Source organism: Sus scrofa, chromosome X (genome assembly GCF_000003025.6).
Source record: "Sus scrofa isolate TJ Tabasco breed Duroc chromosome X, Sscrofa11.1, whole genome shotgun sequence".
In the NCBI taxonomy this organism is placed as follows: domain Eukaryota; kingdom Metazoa; phylum Chordata; class Mammalia; order Artiodactyla; family Suidae; genus Sus; species Sus scrofa.
Genome location: NC_010461.5, coordinates 566,596 through 586,671, shown reverse-complemented (window position 1 = coordinate 586,671; position 20,076 = coordinate 566,596). Strand labels below are relative to the sequence as shown.

General features: G+C 49.1%; 1 long non-coding RNA gene across 1 annotated transcript; it reads left to right on the top strand.

The window, feature by feature from the left end:
* Positions 548–18,436, top strand: LOC110257746. Its single transcript, XR_002340691.1, has 5 exons — positions 548–2,085; positions 8,130–8,264; positions 8,403–8,477; positions 8,980–9,089; positions 18,398–18,436. It is a non-coding gene; the product is annotated as an uncharacterized LOC110257746 (long non-coding RNA).

Sequence of the window (20,076 nt, the reverse complement as noted above, 5' to 3'; positions counted from 1 at the left end):
ATAGATACACATTCTTTTTCTCACGTCACCCTCCATCATGTTCCATCACGAGTGATTAGAGAGCGTTCCCTGTGCTGGACGTGTAGGGGATGCCGTGGGGGAAGGAGGACAGAAGCACAAATATTTGCACCAGCTCAACCTGTTTTTTTTCCACAATTTGTTCCCCGTCTGCAGCTGTGCTCGTGTTTGTACTCGCTCTCAGCCTTGGAAACCAGCCCAAGACCCTCCTTTGCTGACAAAAGGGTGTCCAGTTGTCGGGTCTGTGTGTCTGTCATTCATGGCTCTTACCCAACATCAGTCCTTTTCTTGGATTCAGATGGCATTTTCCAGAGTGGAAAGATGCAATTAAAAAAAAAAAAAAAAAGGCTTTCTAGTTGTGGCTCAGCAGGTTAAGGACGTGACTCCGATCCATGAGGACACGGGTTCAATCCCTGACCTCACTCAGTGGGTTAAAGATCCATGAGCTGTCGTGTAGGTCACAGATACAACTTGGATCCCACGTTGCTGTGGCTGTGGTGTAGACCTGCAGCTACACCTCCAGTTCGACCCCTAGCCTGGGAACACCCATATGCTGCAGGTGCTGCCCTAAAAAGCCGAAAAAAACCAAAAACCAAACAAACAAAAAAACAAAACTGAAAAAACAGCGTATCTCTTGATTGGAATGTTTAGAAGGTGCTCCAGCAGGTAGAGGAAACCAGAGATTCTTTTTCTCCCCCCACCCCCTTCCTCTTATATCTGGAATCACTACCAATAACTGCACCCACCAGGGAGGGGCGCTGTCCCCTTCGCAGATCCTGGAAGGAGAGTCTGCCCTGGCAGTGAGCTGACGCGCCGCCTTGGTGCAGCCTGCTGAGACCCAGAGCTGAGGTGAGCCAGGTGCATCTGGGTACCTGCCCCCCCCCCCACCTATTCGGGGAGCCAAGGAGCCCAGACATCCTCAGGGGGAGACTCGCTCTCACGCTCTGTTTTCTCCAAACTGCCGTGGCCGCTTCCACGGTCACACCTGCCTCCATCCTCATCGTCCACGCCGCGGCTTGGAGATGCGCACGCGCAGCAATCACTCGGTTGGTGCTCCGCGAAGTCAGACGGGATGTGGTCCCTGGGAACGCGAGCCGGGGGAACAGCTGCCGCGGGGTTGACATGCTGGCGAAGTCAGTGGTTGCGGTCACCCGTTCGGGGGTGTGATTATCTCGGCCGGTGGGGCGTTGACAGGGAGAGGCAGGCGCTGGCTGCCGGCAGGAGGGAAGTCATGGGTCGTGTTTTCCAAAGGGAGGTGAGGCAGCCGCGGGGAAGCTCTGCGAGCCCGACTGTTTGGAAGAGCGGGACCTCTTCAGCACCACACCCAGTCCTGGCGGCCCCTGGGGTCTGTTGGGGTGGCCTGGGCCCTGCAGACGCTGTGTCCTCAGAGGTGGAAAGCCCTCACGAGCAAAGCATCAGTGAGGTCTGTGCAGTCCTACAGGACAGCTCTTTTTTTTTTTTTTAAGTTCATGTGTAGAGGAAGGAACCTCACAAGGAGACTCCGAAATCAGAAAGGAAAAAAAATGAAACTGTTGTTACATTTGACAAGGAAAAATCCAAGCAAGATTGTATCATAGCAATCATCCTTCACAGTTACACAGCAAATTATTAGTGAGGCAAAATGTTTCTTCTTTTCTTTTTACGACTGTACCTGCAACTTAGGGAAGGTTCCGGGCCAGGCGTAGAATTGGAGCTGCAGCTGTAGGTCTACACCACAGCCACAGCAACGTGGCATCTGAGCCGCATCTGCAACCCACACCATAGCTTGTGGCAACGCCGGACCCTTCACCCCCTGAGTGAGGCCAGGGATCAAACCCGCATCCTCATGGATACCAGTCGGGTTCTTAACCTGCGGAGCCACAATGGGAACTCCCTGCCTCTTTAGGTTTTTGTGTGACTTCTGCTCAGCGACATTAAGCACATGGCTTGGCCGCCTTTTCCCCTGCAGATCCAGAGAGGAAACATCGGGGCTGTACCCGTGGACTCAAGGACTCAGCTCTGCCCTGCGGTGGGCACGCAGATGGACATAGCCTCGACGGGTGGACGTGGTTGTGGGCGCGTGACATGGTACGTATGCGACTTTTCCATGGTTTTCAAGTATCGCAGAATATAGTTCTTTTGGACTTTTGTCCCAACCATTTAAAAAATGTATAATTATTCTTAGCACATGTACAAAAACAGGCAATTGGCAAGATCTGATCTATAGGTCAATGATGGCCATTATCAAGTATAGGTGACCTCACTTTGTCAGGCAAACAGAACCGATACGAAATCTGTCTAATCTGCCTAGCTATGTAGCTGTCTGTCTGTCTGCCTGCCTATCAGTCGATCGATTTATCATTCCAGCTCTCGGTCTATATATATGTCTCTTTTTCTTTTCTTTTTTTTTTTTTTTTTTTTTTGTCTTTTTGCCATTTCTTGGGCCGCTCCCGTGGCATCTGGAGGTTCCCAGGCTAGGGGTCAAATCGGAGCTGTAGCCACCGGCCTACACCAGAGCCACAGCAACGCGGGATCCGAGCCGCGTCTGCAACCTACACCACAGCTCACGGCAATGCCGGATCCTTAACCCACTGAGCAAGGGCAGGGACCAAACCCGCAACCTCATGGTTCCTAGTCGGATTCGTTAACCACTGCGCCACGACGGGAACTCCCTATATCTCTTTTTCTATCCACTTACCTGTTTGCCTTTCTATCTCTATTTCTGTATCTTTCTATGTATCTTCTCTATATAGTTCTTTCTACTTTGTATCTATGTATCTTTCCATCTGTGTATCTACCTGTCTTTCTATCCATTTATCTGTTCACCTTTCTCTCTCTGCCAATCTATCTTAACTATCTATCAATTGATATCTTTCTACTATCTTTATATCATTCTATGATCATATCTTTCTTTTTGTCTCTCTATCTACCTGTCATATCTTTCTGTGTATCCACTGAGAGAGAGAAAGGGAGAGGCGGAGAGAGAGGGAGACACCTGTTATGAATAACTGGCTCCCATGACTGTAGAGGCCAGGAAGCCTCACCAACCTGCCATCTGCAAGCCGGAAATCCCTCCGAACTCGCCTCCCTGGACAAGAGGAGTGAGAGGTACACACCCGTGTCCCAGGACGCGTGGCGGCTGGGACTGTCCGCCGAGCCAGACTCCTTCAGGTCCGTCCACCAGTGTTGCAGGTGTCCTGGAGCTGAGCTTCGCGGTCCAGGAACACACCTTCCAGCTGACAGAATGAGGTGGGCTTTTCTGGAGAGGCTGGGGCAGCATCCACTGTCCAGCCCTGGTGTCACGGAGACGGCAGAGCGAGGTGTGACAGCTGTGTCCTTTCCATGCTAAGGTCCCCATGAGGTCTGGCTGGTTTCCTTTCATGCCATGGACCCTGGTCCTATCGTTCTTGCCTCCGAAGCATCTAGCTTCGTCCTCCGACCCTTTAAGAGGGTCTGTGTCTAGGTCTGTCTCCTTTCGTGAATGGCCCCACTTCTCACCGTGGTTTCTCGGAAAGCATCACCCCCTGTTTCTCTCCCACAATGGTCAGGAATAAACTGTCAGTCCCATTTCCTTTCTGCTCAAACCAGCTAGATGGGGTTCTGGTCTCTGTAACTAAGATATGTTTTTAGATCAAGAGCATAATTACTGTGCATCTGTCACATCCCAGACGTTGTTCTAAATACACAAGGCTGGAACCTCTCCATGCTCCTGTGGGTGGGTGGGAGCTGATAGGATCCTTTTTGGCCAAATGAGGAGGTGACGATTTAGGGAGGGGACAGATTTTTCAGAGCTGGGTAAAGGCAGTGCGGTGATGGAATGAAGCATGAGGCTGTTCACACATGGGTCAAATTCCGTGGCTGACAGCCGCTGCGCTACCGAGTTCTGTGGCCTGGGGGACAAGGGAAGGGGCCGATGGAAGAGACACATTCAGATTTTGTCCTCCTCGTGTCCAAGAATGAATGGCTTTCATCTGTCTGCAGTTGGCCTGAAGGAGAAGGCTGATCTGAAATCACTGGCTGCAGCTAGGGCAGCCGCTGCCATGTGCCCACCTAAGTGGCTTTGTTTCAAGGCAGCCCACGATGGATCGTTTCATGTGTCACCTTGGCCAGGCCACAGTGCTCGACTTGGTCAAACCGTTTAGATGTCTCGGGGAAGGTATTTCACATCTGCGAGGGACTTTTACAGCGGTACCATTTGCGTAAAACATGACTCTCTGGAATGTGGGTGGGCCTTATCCAATCAGTTGAAGGGTGTCTGAGGAAAAAAGGACTTGAGGTCCCCCCAAGAGGAAGAGGTTCTGCCTGAGCGTCCAGACTGCCTGGACTGACGACTGTAACATTGACTGTCTGAATTTCCAGTCTGCTCATCTGCCTGAGGGATTTTTAGACTTGACAGCCCTAAAAATCATATAAGCCAAGTTGTTACAATAACTCTTCCTTCCTTTATCTCTCAATAGGTAGACAGATAGATAGATAATAGAGAGAGGATAGATAGATGATAATAACTAGATGATAGGTAGATAGATAAGAGGTTAGTAGAAAATAGAGATGATAGAACAGATATATAGATATAGATAATACGTAGAAAAATGACAGGTAGGTGGTAGCTAATAGATAAATAGATAATAGACGAGAGATAGATAGACAGTAGGTAGAGAATAGAAAATAAATGGATGAGGCACTCCCATCGTGGCTCAGCAGAAACGAATCCGACTAGGAGCCATGAGGTTCGGGGTTCCATCCCTGGCCTTGCTCAGTGGGTTAAGGATCCAGCGTTGCCATGAGCTGTGGTGTAGGTCGCAGACAAGGCTCAGATCTGGCATTGCTGTGGCTGTCGGGTGTAGGCCGGTGGCTACGGCTCCAGTTAGAGCTGGGAACCTCCATGTGCCGCGGAACCTCCATGTGCCACGAGTGTGGCCCTAAAAAGACAAAAAAAAAAAAAAAAATCCGTGCACCCCTGTGTTCATTGCAGCACTATTCACAATAGCCTGGGAACCTCCATATGCCACGGGTGTGGCCCTAAAAAGACAAAAAAAAGGAAAAGAAATGGATGATGGAGACATGATGATGAATAGATGATAAGTAGATAGATAGAGACAGATGATATGCAGATAATGAATAGAATGACAGACAATAGATGCTCGCTCGCTGGGTGGGCAGACATGGCAGCAGATGGATAGCAGGCTCTGCTTCTGTATCTCTCCGTCTCCTCTCCTTTCTCTTCCTCGGGAGAGACCAGACAGCACCTGGCCCAGAGAACACGAGCCCCAGCAGAACCCGAGCCCCGCTCCCATGTGGCTCAGGGCAGAGTTCATTCCCAGGCGTGGTCCCCACACTAGGACTGAACTCTTTCAGTAACTGCTGGCCCAGCGCCCAACCTCGGGGGCCACGTCTAGACAGGTCTGGTTTCCGGCATCTGAGCCAAGCACGTGCTCGGGTGTTCTGGCGGCCCCCACCCTGGCCTGCGCAACGCTCTAAATACCTGTGGTCTATGAACCGGGAGTCAAGATAAGTAGGATGTTATGGAAACGTCTAAGCTTCCGATGCTGCATGGGGTTTTCAGGCTGTGCCGTCGGGTCTCAGGTGGCGAAGAGTATTGGGAGGGGTCAGCGCCTCTGGGCAACTCCTGTCCATTCTTGTTAAGTTCTGTTTCACACCCCCGCTGAGATGGGTTTGCATCCCCTCAGGTCATGCTGCCCCACAGGCGTCATTTGTAGGGACCTGGGAAGCTGCCCGTAGTCGTCACCAGGCAGGGGTCTTGGCAGATCCCGGCAGCCTCTGGGGGCCTGGCTCTGTCTGCAGTGTCAGGAGGCTGGGAAGTTGCTCCAAGCCATTGTGGGAACCTCGGTGCCTCCATCAAGCAGCATGGCCATCTGTGTTCCTCCGTGACCATGGCGTGGCTTCGTTTTTTTCGCCCAGCAATTCGCGGGATGGACACACCCCTCAGGAATCTGGTCCCTCCCTCTTCCCCGTGGGTAATTCAGAAACGAGGAGTTCCCATCATGGTCCAGTGGTTACAAACCCGACCAGTATCCATGAGGACATCAGTTCGATCCCTGGCACCTCTCAGAGGAAGAAGGATCTGGCGTTGCTATGGCTGTCGTGTACACCTGCAGCTGCAGCTCCGATTCGACCCCAAGCCCGGGAACGTCTGTATGCCGCAGGTGCAGCCCCTAAAAAGCAAACTAAATTAACAAATGAAAAAGGATCCTTGTCGTTGACTTAGCATTCAGGAAAAAGAAGGTTATCTGTGTGCCTGTTTAGAGCAATACCTCCAAGCCTTTCAGGATACGCCAGAGGGACGTTTCTTTCCCCAGAGTCAGCCCCTCTCCCTGGCTCCCATCCACCAGCCATCGCGTCTCTTCTTCTATTTCCAAACACTCATATATGCCAGGTGGGCCAAGTGGGTGGACACGCCTGGGTACCCCTCTCTGTACATTCCTCAGGCTCTGACTTCACTCCGCAGCCCTTTCCTAAGGAAAGGCTGGCCTCTCCAAAAATCACACAGGCGCGAGGACTCATCCCCGTTACCGTTTGGAAAACGGTCTGTGGGTGTTGGGACGTGCTCTGCCGGTGCTCAGCTCGCAAAAATCCCACCGTCTGTTCCAGGATCCTGTCCTGGACTCGCCCCGCTGGTGGAGGTGCCTTCTCTGAGTCTCCCGGGTACGGGGCCAGCGGCCGCCCCCAGTGAAATGAACTGATGTCTGTGGACTCGGGCCAGGCCAGTGAGGCACGAGGAAGGCTGCAACTATTTGCAGAGAACGTGCCCTGTGCAGCTCCCTAAATAGCCGGGGTTGGGAAGAGCCGGAAGCTGGGGTCCGTGATGGCCAGCATGAGGCGTCAAGGAGGTTGCTGTCCCCAGGCGTCCCTGGTGGTCCCAGAATTCTTCACAAAGACAGTGATGCCTGGGGCCAGGTTCGCTGGTGGCAGGACCCCGCGGGGAGGGGTCCACGTGGGAGACATCTCCTTGCGACTCACGCCCCCAGGTGTGTCTGGTCGCAGCTGGATCATGACACGCCAACGTGGAAGTCCTTGACGGTGAGAACCTGGAGCCATCGTCGCCGGGTGAGACGGAAGGGACACCGCCATGCTTTGCGCGCAGCAGTTTCAAGGCGCAGAAGGCAAACGGGATGCCCACGTGAAACTATGCTGCAGCAGTGCCCGCAAATGTGCCCGGGCTCGCACAGGATTCCGACGTGGCAAGTCCCAGGTGCGGCTGGAGCCCGTCCATTTGTGCCTGGCGCCCAGGTGATCCTGCTGGTGGTGGGAGCGCCTCTAGAGATGTGTTCTAGTGGCCTGGCGTCATAGCCACTAGCCATCCATGGCTAACTAAATGGCGTAAAATAAAGGCAAATCTAAAACCTTACTTCTTTGGTCCTATGAGCTACATTTCAAGTGCCAGGCAGCTGCCATATGGATAGTACAGCAGAGAACATTCTTCTGTCATTGCAGAAAGTTCTACCAAACTCTGCTAGGGTAGGGCGTTCCTGCTATGGCTCAGGGGGTTAGGAAACTGACTAGTACCCATGAGGATGTGGGTTCAATCCCTGGCCTCACTCAGTGGGTCAGGGATCTAGCATTGTCATAAGCTAGACATGTGTTGGTCGCAGACACTTCTCAGAGTCAGCATTGCTGTGGCTGTGAAGTAGACCAGCAGCTGCAGCTCCGATTCCACCCCTAGCCTGGGAACTTCCATTTGCTGCAGGTGCAGCCCCTAAAAAAGCAAAACAAACAAACAAAAAAAAAACTGTGTTCGTCTAGAGGCTGGCTGTCACGCAGGAACGTCTAGTTACCACGGGGTTAATAGGTTTTAATGTTTGGAGTGTTTTTTATCATAAGATGCTAAGGGGCGTGGTACCTCCATAAGATTCTGAACACTGGTGTAATGCCTTTTATAATCAGGGCACACATACACCCTCCCTCAGAATGCAAGGCTCCCTCGATGATCGAAAAGCCAGGCTTTCATTTCCCTATGAAAGCCTGAAACATCCCCCCAGTTGCCATATTTCCGGATAGGTTCGTGTGTGCGCACTCGCAGGCTCTAATGCAGGAGAGCTGTACACATCGACAGCTGCCGGGATACCCCGTCTGCCTCCTCTCATGTTTTCTTAGCCTTATTTTCCATTCTCTAGAGGAGCCAGAGACACGCAGAATGAGGTTTCTCCTGAGCAGGAAGCGTGCCCGTGAGCAACCAGCTGAGAAGTCGACCCATCACATGTGAAAATGAGAAAGTCCCGTCGAGGCCAGACCCCGCTGTCCTTGGAAAGGTGCGCAATTGATCCAGTTCAGACGTCGGGGGCTGTCTTGGTGAGACTCGAGCTGCGAGCTTTGACAAAGACGCGGGAGCATGTCATGGACATAACGCCATCTCAAATTATTTATTTTTCATTTCTCGTCCATTGCAGGTGTTGAGTTGATTTCTTCCAAGGGGTGAGGGAGCAATTCAGGTTCCCTGCCCAGCGGGTGCTCTGCCTCCCTAGGTAACTCTGTTTTCATTTGTGGCCTTTTTTTTGGTGTTGGTGTCTCTTTGTTGCATATAGATTTATATGTGCGAATCTGTGAATGCACATATATGTTCCTCAGAGAATGTATCTTTGGTGTTGGATATAAGATAAACATTATATATGATGTGTATGTCACACGTGTGTAAAATACATGTTACACACATTATATATTACACATACTCATATATGCACACACGTATTATATATATGAACATATATTCTATATTATTACATGTATTATTATGACATATATTGTGTATTTTTACATTTTATATGTTCATATATAGACATATAATGTGTGCACGTTTTCATACACAAAATAATATTTTATTATATATTTTCTGTGTGTGTATCTATATATGCTTCTATAACAAAGTACCATAAAAAATAAAAGTAAATAAAAATAATTTGAGCATTTAAAAACAAAATACCACAGACTGGGTTGTTTATATAAACCATGGACATTTATTTTTCCCAGTTCCGGAGGCTGGACTTTCAAGACCTGCTGAGAGCCATCTTCCTGGTTCATCAATGGACGTTCTCTCCATCAGGACAGAGACAAGACAGTTCCTTCTTACCCGTGAGAGAGTAAGTCCTTTGTTGCTACTCTGGCCTTCAACTGATTAGATGCGGCCCACCCCTATAGATGCGGGCCATCTGCTTTACTGAGGGTGCTGATCCACAGGTTAATCTCGTTTAACGGTGTCCTAGTGTGCACACACACACACACACACTCCCCCGTATGATTAACTGATTCACTTTACTGTACACCTGAAATGAACACAGCATTGTAAATCAACTCTACCTCAATTTAAAGAGAAAATAAGACCTTTTTTTTTTTTTTTGGCTTTTGTCTTTTTAGGGCCACACCCGCGGCTTATGGAGATTCCCAGGCTAGGGGTCTAATCAGAATGTAGCCACCAGCCTACACCACAGCCACAGCAGCACCAGATCCGAGCCACTTCTGCGACCTACACCACAGCTCACGGCAACGCCGGATCCTTAACTGAGCGGGGCCAGGGATCAAACCTGCAACCTCATGGTTCCTAGTCGGATTTGTTTCCGCTGTGCCACGACTGGAATGCCCAAGATCATTTTTTTAAAAAAGAATGTCGGACAGATTCAAACTCAGTTTACCTTTAAAATGACAAAGGCATTGCCCTGGGTGAAAATGAGTTACCTGCTTTTTTTTTTTAATTAAAATATAGCTGATTCACCTTGTGGAATCCATTTCCGGTGTACGGCAAAGTGAACCCGTCATACATCATTATACATTCTTTTCCTCATATCACCCCTGTCATGCTCTATCCCAAGAGCTTGGATGCAGTTCCCTGTGCAGGACGGGATACTCACTTCTTTAACCGATCTTGACTCTGCATCAGAAATAAACCCGCCTGCCTCACAGTTGGGTACCACCCGCTGCATGGGGGAAGGTGGCATGGTTTCATCCTGCTTCATAAAGCAGCCGTTGCAACCTTCCCAGGCATCCCATGCCTGCGACACGCTACCCAGACGTTCTGTTCGGTTTGGAAGGCTGACCATTGGTCATTGTGTATCCACAGAGTGACAGAAACAACCAGATAACCTGTTTTTTTTGCAGAGGATGCTAGAAATCGTCATTGCTGTCAGTTAAGACAAAAGGCCATTTTTTTTTTTTTTTTGTCTCTTTTGCTATTTCTTGGGCCGCTGCCACAGCATATGGAGGTTCCCAGGCTAGGGATCGAATCAGAGCTGTAGCTGCTCTGGCCTACGCCAGAGCCACAGCAGTTCGGAATCCGAGCCACCTCTGCAACCTACACCACAGCTCATGGCAATGCCGGATCGTTAACCCACTGAGCAAGGGCAGGGACCGAACCCGCAACCTCATGGTTCCTAGTCGGATTCGTTAACCACTGCGCCACTGACAGGAACTCCCCAGAAATCTTTAAACATCATCTTTATCCATCCCTCTGTCGGTGGACATTTAGGGGACGCGTCCATCTCTAGGCTATTGTGTATGGTGTTGCAGTGAACACGGGTGCAGGTATCTTTTCGACTGATGGTGTTTCTCTGGATGGATGCCCAGGCGTGGGATTGCTGGATCAAATGGTAATTCTATGTCTAGTTTTCTGAGGAATGTCCATGCTGTTTTCCACAGCGGTTGCACCAGTTGACATTCCCACCCACAGTGTCATAGGGCTCCCTTTTCTCCACGCCCTCTCCAGCATGTATTGCTGGTAGACTTTTGGAGGATGGCCATTCTGGCTGGTGTCAGGTGGTGCCTCCAGTGGACTACTCCTCAGCCATAACAAAGAATGAAATGATGGCATTTGCAGCAACATGGATGGACCTAGAAATTCTCATGCTCCGTGAAGCTAGACAGGGAGAGACAGCCATCATATGCTATGACTTGTATGTGGAATTTTAAACATGGATACAAATGAACTTCTTTGAAGAATAGAAACAGACTCACAGACTTTGAAAAACTTATAGTTACCAAAGAGACAGGTTGCAGGGGAGGGCGGGGGTGGGACTGTGGGTTTGGGATGGAAATATTATAAAATTAGGTTGGGAGGATGGTTGCACAATGATAAGTTTTTTTAAAAAAGAAGGTTTAAACAGCGTATAAGCAAGCACACACATTGTGACACTCTGTGATGTACGCCTTAGGGCTGTGTCTCTGTATGAGAAACTAGCTTCGCCATGACTCATATTCCAAACCACAGCAGACCTTGTCTCTGGCGGGGTCCCCCAGGCCTCTTATCAGCCAGAGTTCCATGCGTCAAGCAGACAGAACATGCCTCATTGTCTAGAGAGCAAAAGGAGGCACATTTCACACTGATAAGCCCTTGTGAGACCTAATGGCATCCTTGTAAGCGGTCCTGGAGTAAGACGGAGCATCGAGTGACTCCACACAGCCGTCCCGTCTCTCCTGTTAGGCACCCTACATCGACGGTCTGTTTGTGGCCCTTCGCACTTAAACCTTGGCAGAGAAGCTGCAGGACCAGAGTCAAATGTTAAACAAAATGGGATGCACGCCCTCCAGGCGTTTTCTTGAGTACAAGACTTGGAGCCAATGAGCTGGAGTCTCTCAGCCAACAAGACCTGGCCCGTCCAGCTCTACGGAAGACCTGGCCCCAGCGTGGAAGAAGATGGTGACACGAGAATTCATTCATATGGATGCCTACCCATCTCTTCGTCTGCGGGGGCAACCTCCCTCCCAATATACAGATCACGCCTTTTTTTAAAAAGAAGAATTTTTTTTGTAGTTGATTTACAATGTTCTGTCAATTTCTGCGGCACAGCAAGGTGACCCAGTCACACATATATGTGTACATTCTTGTTCTCACATTAGCCTCCATCGTGTTCCGTCAGACGTGACTGGAGAGAGTTCCCAGGCCGCAACAGCAGGACCCCCTGGCTTATGCACCCCGAAGGCAGTCGTTTGCATCTGCTCACCCCAAACGTAGTAGATCACTTCTTGAATTTGATTGCAGGTGCCTTTTCTAAGCTCGTGTCTTCCGTGAGAAGCATCGGCACCTGCTGGGGCTGCCGCAATCCCAGAGCATCGGGGCACAATGCGGGGAGCAGGGCTGGTCCAGAGGAATGATGCGCAGTTTAAGAAGCACTTGGGTATAGAGCTTTGAGCCTCTGCAGGACCGGTCCTGTCCTCTTCGACGTCATCTGCCACTCCCTTAGATGGAGAGACATCTTGCCAGGGACATGGTGAAAGCCAGCGAGCTTTGCTGGTTTTCATTTGCCCTGTAGTGTTTGTGTGTTGTTTGTTGCTTTTTTTAAGTATCGATTCCCTGTGCCCCTTGGAGTGCACTGTGGTTTTTTTTTCAGCAAAACTCCCCGAGTTTCCCCGCAGCAGCCAAAGGATGTGCAGAAATGCAAAGCAGACCCTTCTGCCGTCTTTCTAAAGCAAAACGGTCCCATGTTGGCATGAGCACATGGAGGTCTCTGGAATGGCTGGCCCATGGGGACCCGCTGTCCAGCACAGGGAACTGCCCAGTGTTCTCTGATCACCTATATGGGAAAGGAATCTGAAAGAGAATATGTATAGTCTCATACAGAGTCTTAGCTTCTTTCTCAGAGTCACATATGTATATATAACATGATATGTAACCACAATATATATAACTGTATATATGTGTGTGTGTGTGTGTGTGTGTGTGTGTGTGTATTTAGAGAGAGAAGAGGGGAGTTACCACAGGGGAAAGGGGGGAAGGATGCACTGGAAGTTTGGGATTCACAGATATAAACTCTGATATAAAACAATCCCTCTGCTGTCCATCAGAAATGATTGCAACATTGTGAATCAACTCTCCTTCATCAAAAGTAAAAAGTAAAAAAAAAAACACCCATAACTTCACATCATAGAATAGCATCCATCACTTAAACGCTTATGTGGCTTCACGTACACCCACGTGGCCGAGCATTTTTGGACCCGTCTCTATCTCCCTAACCTGTCTCCCCATCTCTCTGCCCTACACACCCCCTCCCTGGGCTGCGAGGAATTAGGTCTAGTTCTTCAAGGGGCTGGGTCCCTCTTAAGAGTCCTGGATCAGCCACAGTGTCCCCTTGTCCCACCGCCTCATTCAACGTCGGCTGCCACGCCATCCACTAGAATATCACCCTGAGCCCCTGGGTTTGTTTTGGTTTGTTTTGTTTTGTCTTTTTAAGGGCCACACACGGCACATGGAGGTTCCCAGGCTAGGGGTCAAATCGGAGCTGTAGCCACCGGCTTAGACCAGAGCCACAGCAAGGGGGATCCGAGCTGCGTCTGCGACCTACACAACAGCTCACGGCAATGCCGGATCCTTAACCCATGGAGCGAGGCCAGGGATTGAACCCGCATCCTCATGGTTCCTAGTTGGATTCCGCTGTGCCATGATGGGAACTCCCTGAGCCCCTGTGGAATGCAACCAGGCAGCGCATCCATCACCAGCAAAAATGGATACAGCCACAGGGCTGGAGGGGACAGCATACCCATGCCAGCCTCTTCATTCAGCAGCCATTCTGTCCCTTGTCACTTAAAAGCAAGCACCCGGTCTGAGCCCAGCTACCTCCTAAGTCTACACATGAGATCCACTGTCAGTAACTTACCGGACTTCCCGTGGTGGCTCGGCAGGTTAAGAATCCAGCTAGGATCCATGAAGACGCGGGTTCCATCCCTGGCCTTGCTCCGTGGGTTAAGGATCCAGCGTGGCCGTAAGCTGCAGCGTGGGTCAGAGAGGCAGCTCAGATCTGGTGTTGCCGTGGCTGTGGGGTAGACTCCACCTGAAGCTCCGATTCGACCCCGAGTCTGGGAACTTCCCTACACCGCAGGTGCAGCCCTGAAAAGAAAAAGCAAACAAACAGTAACTCATCTGTATTTCTGACCATCTTTTGACCGGTACGGGGAGACTCAGGGCTCTTTGCTAAAAAAAGAAAATATAGTGCCCTCCAAGTAGACAAAGAGAATCTATATTTTTTAAAAAACGCGGTGGAGAAAATGAAAACCAGAAATGTGCGCTGGCTTTCCCTGTGTCAGTTGGCATGATGCCTCTCCATCCGAGCGAGTGGAAGATGACGTTGAAAGAACAGGCTTGATCCCGCTCAGAGCGCTACACCCAAGTGCTTGTAAAATTGCTCGCCATTCCTCTGGACCAGCCCTGCTCCCTGCCACGCACCGTCAGGTTCTCCAGTAGTGGCCACCCCACGCCCACTGGATGTGGACGTGTAGGGGCCGGGGATTGAACCCCGCCTCCGCAGCGACCCCAGCCCCTGCAGGTGGACTCTTAACCCACTGCGCCACGACGCAGCTCCAAATCAAATGAAGACTTTGGATTTGTTTTGGTGTTTAGTTGTTGGCCACGCCTGGGGCAGACGTTCCTGGCAACCCTGGGTCCTTAACCTGCGGCGCCACAGGAGCTCCTATCTTGAAATTTCCACGATGTCAAATGCTGGAGCACGCTTTCAGGTGGGCTGAGCGGATGAATGTACAGGTTGGGGAGCATCTGACATACGGAAAAATAGGGAATGACTAGACGGTTTAAATAAACACCGCGTGTTTTGTATCTTTGCCCCTTTGCATTACGTTTAGAGATGACCATCATAAAAATAAAAAATAAAAAAAGAATTGCTTCGGAAAATTTGAAGTTATGGTTTGAAAACCCACAGCGAAGCCAGCCTGAACCTCGTTTCTGGTAATGTTGTGTTGGCGAGCAGACACTTTGGTCCATGAGAATCAAGACAAAATGCAAAAAAAAAAAAAAAAAAAAAAAAAAAAACACCCCAAAACCAGAAAAACCCCAGTGAATGCCTTTATTTATCATTTCTCTACAAAATAACCATTTTTCCTCTCGCTGCTCCAGAGAAGCATTTCTACAGCACATGATATATTATACAAATTCACATATTTGGGTTGGTGTGTTAGTAAATTTGCTACTGGAAATACAAGCAGCATTTAAAATTCCACGTTGCTTTCTGGGCACCAACGTTTCAGTGTTTTTACAATCTTCCAATCATAGTTCTTAGATTTCTTCATGAATTGGCCGGAGCACAGCTGCTTCGGATATTATTAATGGGGTGCTAGGAAGCATTTAAACCCAGCTTCTGGGAGATTTTTACACAAGACATTTTTTCCGGATTTTTTTTTCCAGTTTCCTCGACGTTTTTTTTTTTTTTTTGGTCCCCTCTAAGCTTTGCTTCTCTTTATCCACCAGACAGCGTTATAGTAACATAACACCAAACTGTATTTGTGTGATACCTTTTTTAATGTCTAATTTTTATTTTTGTCTTTTTCGGGCTGCACCCGCAGCATGTGGATGTTCCCAGGGTAGGGGCCGTATCAGAGCTGTATCTGTGATCTACAGCACAGTTCACGGCAGTGCTGGATCCTGAACCCACTGAGCGAGGCCAGCGATCAAACCCATGTCCTCATGGATCCTAGTTGGGTTCATTACCGCTGAGTCATAAGGGGAACTCCAGCCTGATACCTTTTTTTTTTTTTTTTAGCATTTATTTTTATTTTGCAAGGAGCATTGATTTACAGTGTTGTGCCAATTTCTGCTCTACGGTATCATGGCTCGGTTATTTGCTTGATCCCTTTTTAAGCACTATACTGGCTGATTTCTGTTTCAAGGGCTGGAGGATGTTAGAGGTTGTACTTCTTGGGCTAAGGGAAGAGATTACATTTCTCTCTCTCTGAAGCATGGTCGGTAAGCAGAGACATGGAGCATGGAGCTCCCTGGTGGCACAGTGGCTTAAGGACCCGTTGTTATCACTGCAGCAGCTTGGGTCATTGCAGTCCCTCTGGTTTGATCTCTCAGGCTGCAGGCACAGCCAAAAAAAAAAAAAAAATAAATAAACAAAAGTGGAGGATGAGTCCTAACATGGAACGAATTACGTTTCTGACCCTCAGGCAAAGTTTCACATCTGCTGTGTCACCCACCCACCCCACCCCTGCCACCATGAGGCACTGCTCTTTGTTTATTCAGCGGTCACTTGTTTGAGAGAATTCTTGAGACTCAAAAGGTACCACGCCTAGGGTCATCTACTTAATTTGTTTTGCATGTCAAGTTTATTTCCAAACATTTTTCCTGGAGAGGGAGGAAGAAGGCATGGCCCAAATAGGAACTTACTCTTCTGATTAGTACCTCTGGCCACTTTGAAGGAGGGATTGAGAAGGAAGACCCAAAGAATTTTTGTTTGCTTTTTGGGGGGGCCACACCCACAGCACATGGAGGTTCCCAGGGAGGGGTCCCTGCGGAGCTGCAGCTGCCGGTCTATACCACGACCACAGCCATGCGGGATCCAAGACATACCTACAACCTACACCACAGCTCATGGCAACGCCAGATACTTAACCCACTGATCAGGGCCAGGGATTGAACCCAAGTCCTCTTGGATAGGAGTCGGGTTCATTACCACTGAGCCACACTGGGAACTCCAAGAATGCTTTGTATTATTCACTGATCTTTCTTACTCCTGCTGCCCTGAAACTGTTTTTTTTTTTTTTTTTTGAGGTACGACTGATTTACGATATATGATATTACATGTTACAGGTGTGCCATAGAGTGGTTCACAGTTTTTAAAGGTTTTATGCCATTTATAGTTATTGTAAAATATTGGCTTTGTTCCCTGGGCTGTCCAGTCTATCCTCGTAGCTTATTACTTTTATACATAGTAGTTTGTACCTCTCACTCCCCTTCTCACTGTCCCTCTCCCCACTACTTTGTTCTCTGTATCTGTGAGTCTGTGTCTTTTTTTATTACATTCACTAGTCTTGCATTTTTTTAGATTCCACATATAAGTAGCATCATATGGTATTTGTCTTTCTCTGTCCGGCTTACTTCCCTTAGTATGATCGTCTCTAAGTCCATCCATGTGGCTGAAATGGCAGAATTTTGTTCTTTTTTATGGCCGAGTAGTATTCCATGGTGTATATGTCCCACATCTTCCTAAGCCATTCCTCTGTCGATGAACATTTAGCTTGTTTCCATGTCTTGGCTATTGTGAATAGTGATGCTACGAACACTGGGGGGCAAGTATTGTTTGAATTAGGGTTTTCTCCAGATAGATGCCCAGGAGTGGGGTTGCTGGACCATATGGTAGTTCTGTATTTAACTTTTTAAGGAACTTCCATACTGTCCTTCATAGGGGTTCTTTTGTGTCACATTTTAAATTCCACAAATAAGTGATACCATATGAAATTGGTCTTTTTCTCTGTGACTGACTTCATTTAGTATGATCACCTTGAGGTTCATCCATGTTGCTCCAAATCATGTTACTTTATTCTTTTTAATGGCTGCGTAGTATTCCATTGTCTATGTGGAGCACATCTTCTGGATCCACTCCTCTGTTGATGGACATTTAGGTTGTTTCCATGTCTTGACTATTATAAATAGTGCTGCAATGAACATCAGAGTACATGAGTCTTTGCGAGTCATGGTTTTCTCTGGATAGATGCCCGGGAGTGGGATGGCTGGATCCTATAGCAGGTCTATTTCTGGTTTTTTGAGGAACATCTATCCTGCTAAAATCCATTCTTGTGTATCTTTGGGAGGTGTTCCTTCCCGCAAAATACAAAGGACATAGTCTTATCAGTGTGCCCTCAAGACATACATATTTGAACTTCCTACATTTTGGTAATGAAAGCATCACGCCTTCCCTCATCACAGGGTTCTCTGCTCATAAACACCAAATCTAAAATGTGAGAGTCCTGAGGAGTGGGGGGTGCGAATATGCAGGATGAGAAATGAAACAGACCCACCAATCGTATTGGGAGGTAACACACAGGAAATTAAGTTGGCAGCCATCTCCCGTATTTCAAGGAGAACACGTTGCATTTCTAACTATGCATTTCCATTTCCCAGTGTAACGAAAACAGGACTTCAGTGAGGAACACTTATAGTATATAATTCCTGGTAAAATGAACACGACTTTTCTGATAAAGATCCTGAATGATGGAGGAATGTAGTTTTTTTTTAACTTACTTTTACCCCTCCCTGGAGAGTATTTGCTGGAAATTGCCGGCTGTCAGAAACACGTTTTATGGAGTTCCCGTCGTGGCGCAGTGGTTAACGAATCCGACTAGGAACCATGAGGTTGCGGGTTCGGTCCCTGCCCTTGCTCAGTGGGTTAACGATCCGGCGTTGCCGTGAGCTGTGGTGTAGGTTGCAGACACGGCTCGGATCCCGCGTTGCTGTGGCTCTGGCGTAGGCCGGTGGCTACGGCTCCAATTCAACCCCTAGCCTGGGAACCTCCATATGCCGCGGGAGCGGCCCAAGAAATAGCAACAACAATAACAACAACAACAAAAGACAAAAAAAAAAAAAAAAAAAAAAAGAAACACGTTTTATGTGATGCAAAACAGATAGAACACGTGTCATTGTCACCCAACCTTTTTTTTTTTTTCTTTTTTTTGACAGTACATGTATTGTCCATGACTCCGCAGGAAATTGATTCCCGAACCCGATGCAGAGATGGGGAAGGGGGGAGCCAAAAGAAGGGTTTGCTGTCCATCTTTGGCGCCAGAGGAAAGTCAGCCCCCAGAAGCTAAGCACTGAGAAGTCCAATCTTCCACATCCAGGGGTTTCCAGATTCCCACTCGTGTAAGAAATGCAGCGTGATGTCCCAGTTTTCGTGTTTTCTTGAGATGTGGTCCCCTTGGAGGAGCTTCCCCTGCCAGGATGGAATTTGAGAGCTTTCGGCTCGAGAAGAAGGGAAATGCCCCGAACAGCCACCCGCCAGGCCCCTTGTGGCCGCTGAGAAGTTGGGGAGGATGCAGCCATAAAGGAGGATGTGAAAAGTAGGCGAGATCGCAAGGCACGAATCTTGGAATCTTCGTGTTTCATCAGGAAGGCAGAGGAGGAAGGAGTCTGCGAGGTGCAGCCGCCTCTTCTGACCTCAGGATGGATGGAGAGGGCGTGAAGGACCCGTCAGTGACCAGCTGTTGCACAGAGAGCCCAGGGGAAGGGGGTGCCCTGGCGGGCACATGGGAACCGATGCTGCAGCTCATGAAAGTTGGAGGAACAAACTGCTTTGTCCCAGGAGAAGAGGAGCAGGATGGAACGGACGCCCGCTGTAATCGTGGGCGGAACCGGAGGGACGGGTGAGACATGGGTTAAGAGAAGAGTGATGGGAACTTGAGCCCATGGGGAACAGGTGCTCAGCCCCGTGGGAACAGGTGGGTGTGGACGGGATCCCCAAGGCACCTCGGAGCCCCTGAAACCCACCTGGCATTTTGAATCTCTCCTTCCCCAGATGCAACGCTTGGCGCTTCCGATTCTGACAGTGGCTGACCTCACGGGAGATGGATGGGAAGGGTCCAGATGTTCGATGAGGAAACGGAGGCCACTAAGTGTTGTGTAACGTCCCAAGGGACCCAGCTCTGAAGCGGTGGAGTCAGAATGGGTTGCTTAACAGCCACCCCCACCCTCGGCTCGGAAGACGTCCACACCCAGGTATGAAAATGCCCTGTGGGAGTGTCTGTTGCTGCTCAGCGGGTTAAGAACCAACATAGCGTCCATCCAAGGGATGCGGGTTTGATCCCTGGCCTCGCTCGGCGAGTTAAGGATCTGGTGTTGCCACAGGCTGTGGTGTAGGTCACAGGTGCAGTTCGGAGCCTGTGTTGCGGTGGCTGTGGTGTAGACTGGCAGCTGCAGCACTGATTCGACCCCTAGCTCGGGAACTTCCATGTGCTGCGGGGGCAGCCCTGAAAAGAAAATAAAAAAGAAAGAAAGCAAATGCCCTGTGGAATGACCACATGATAGTGACACAGTCTCGTGGCCTTTCTCTTGGGAACAGGCACACCTTCTTCCAAGCCACCTAAGTTCCTGCCTCTTGACTTTCTAGACACCCTTCACTGTTTAAAGGGGGGAGAACAATAAGAAGACAAAGCAAATGCTCCTTTTTTGGGTCCTTTTTAAAACATTTATTGACATAGAGCTGATATATCAGCTTGTGATCATCTCTGCGATACAACAAACTCACGAGCTCCTGTTATTTGTAGACTTTTTGATGATGGCCATTCTGACTGGTGCAAGGTGGTCCCTCAGTGTAACTTTGATTCGCATTTCTCTAATAATAAGCGATGGGGAGCATCCTT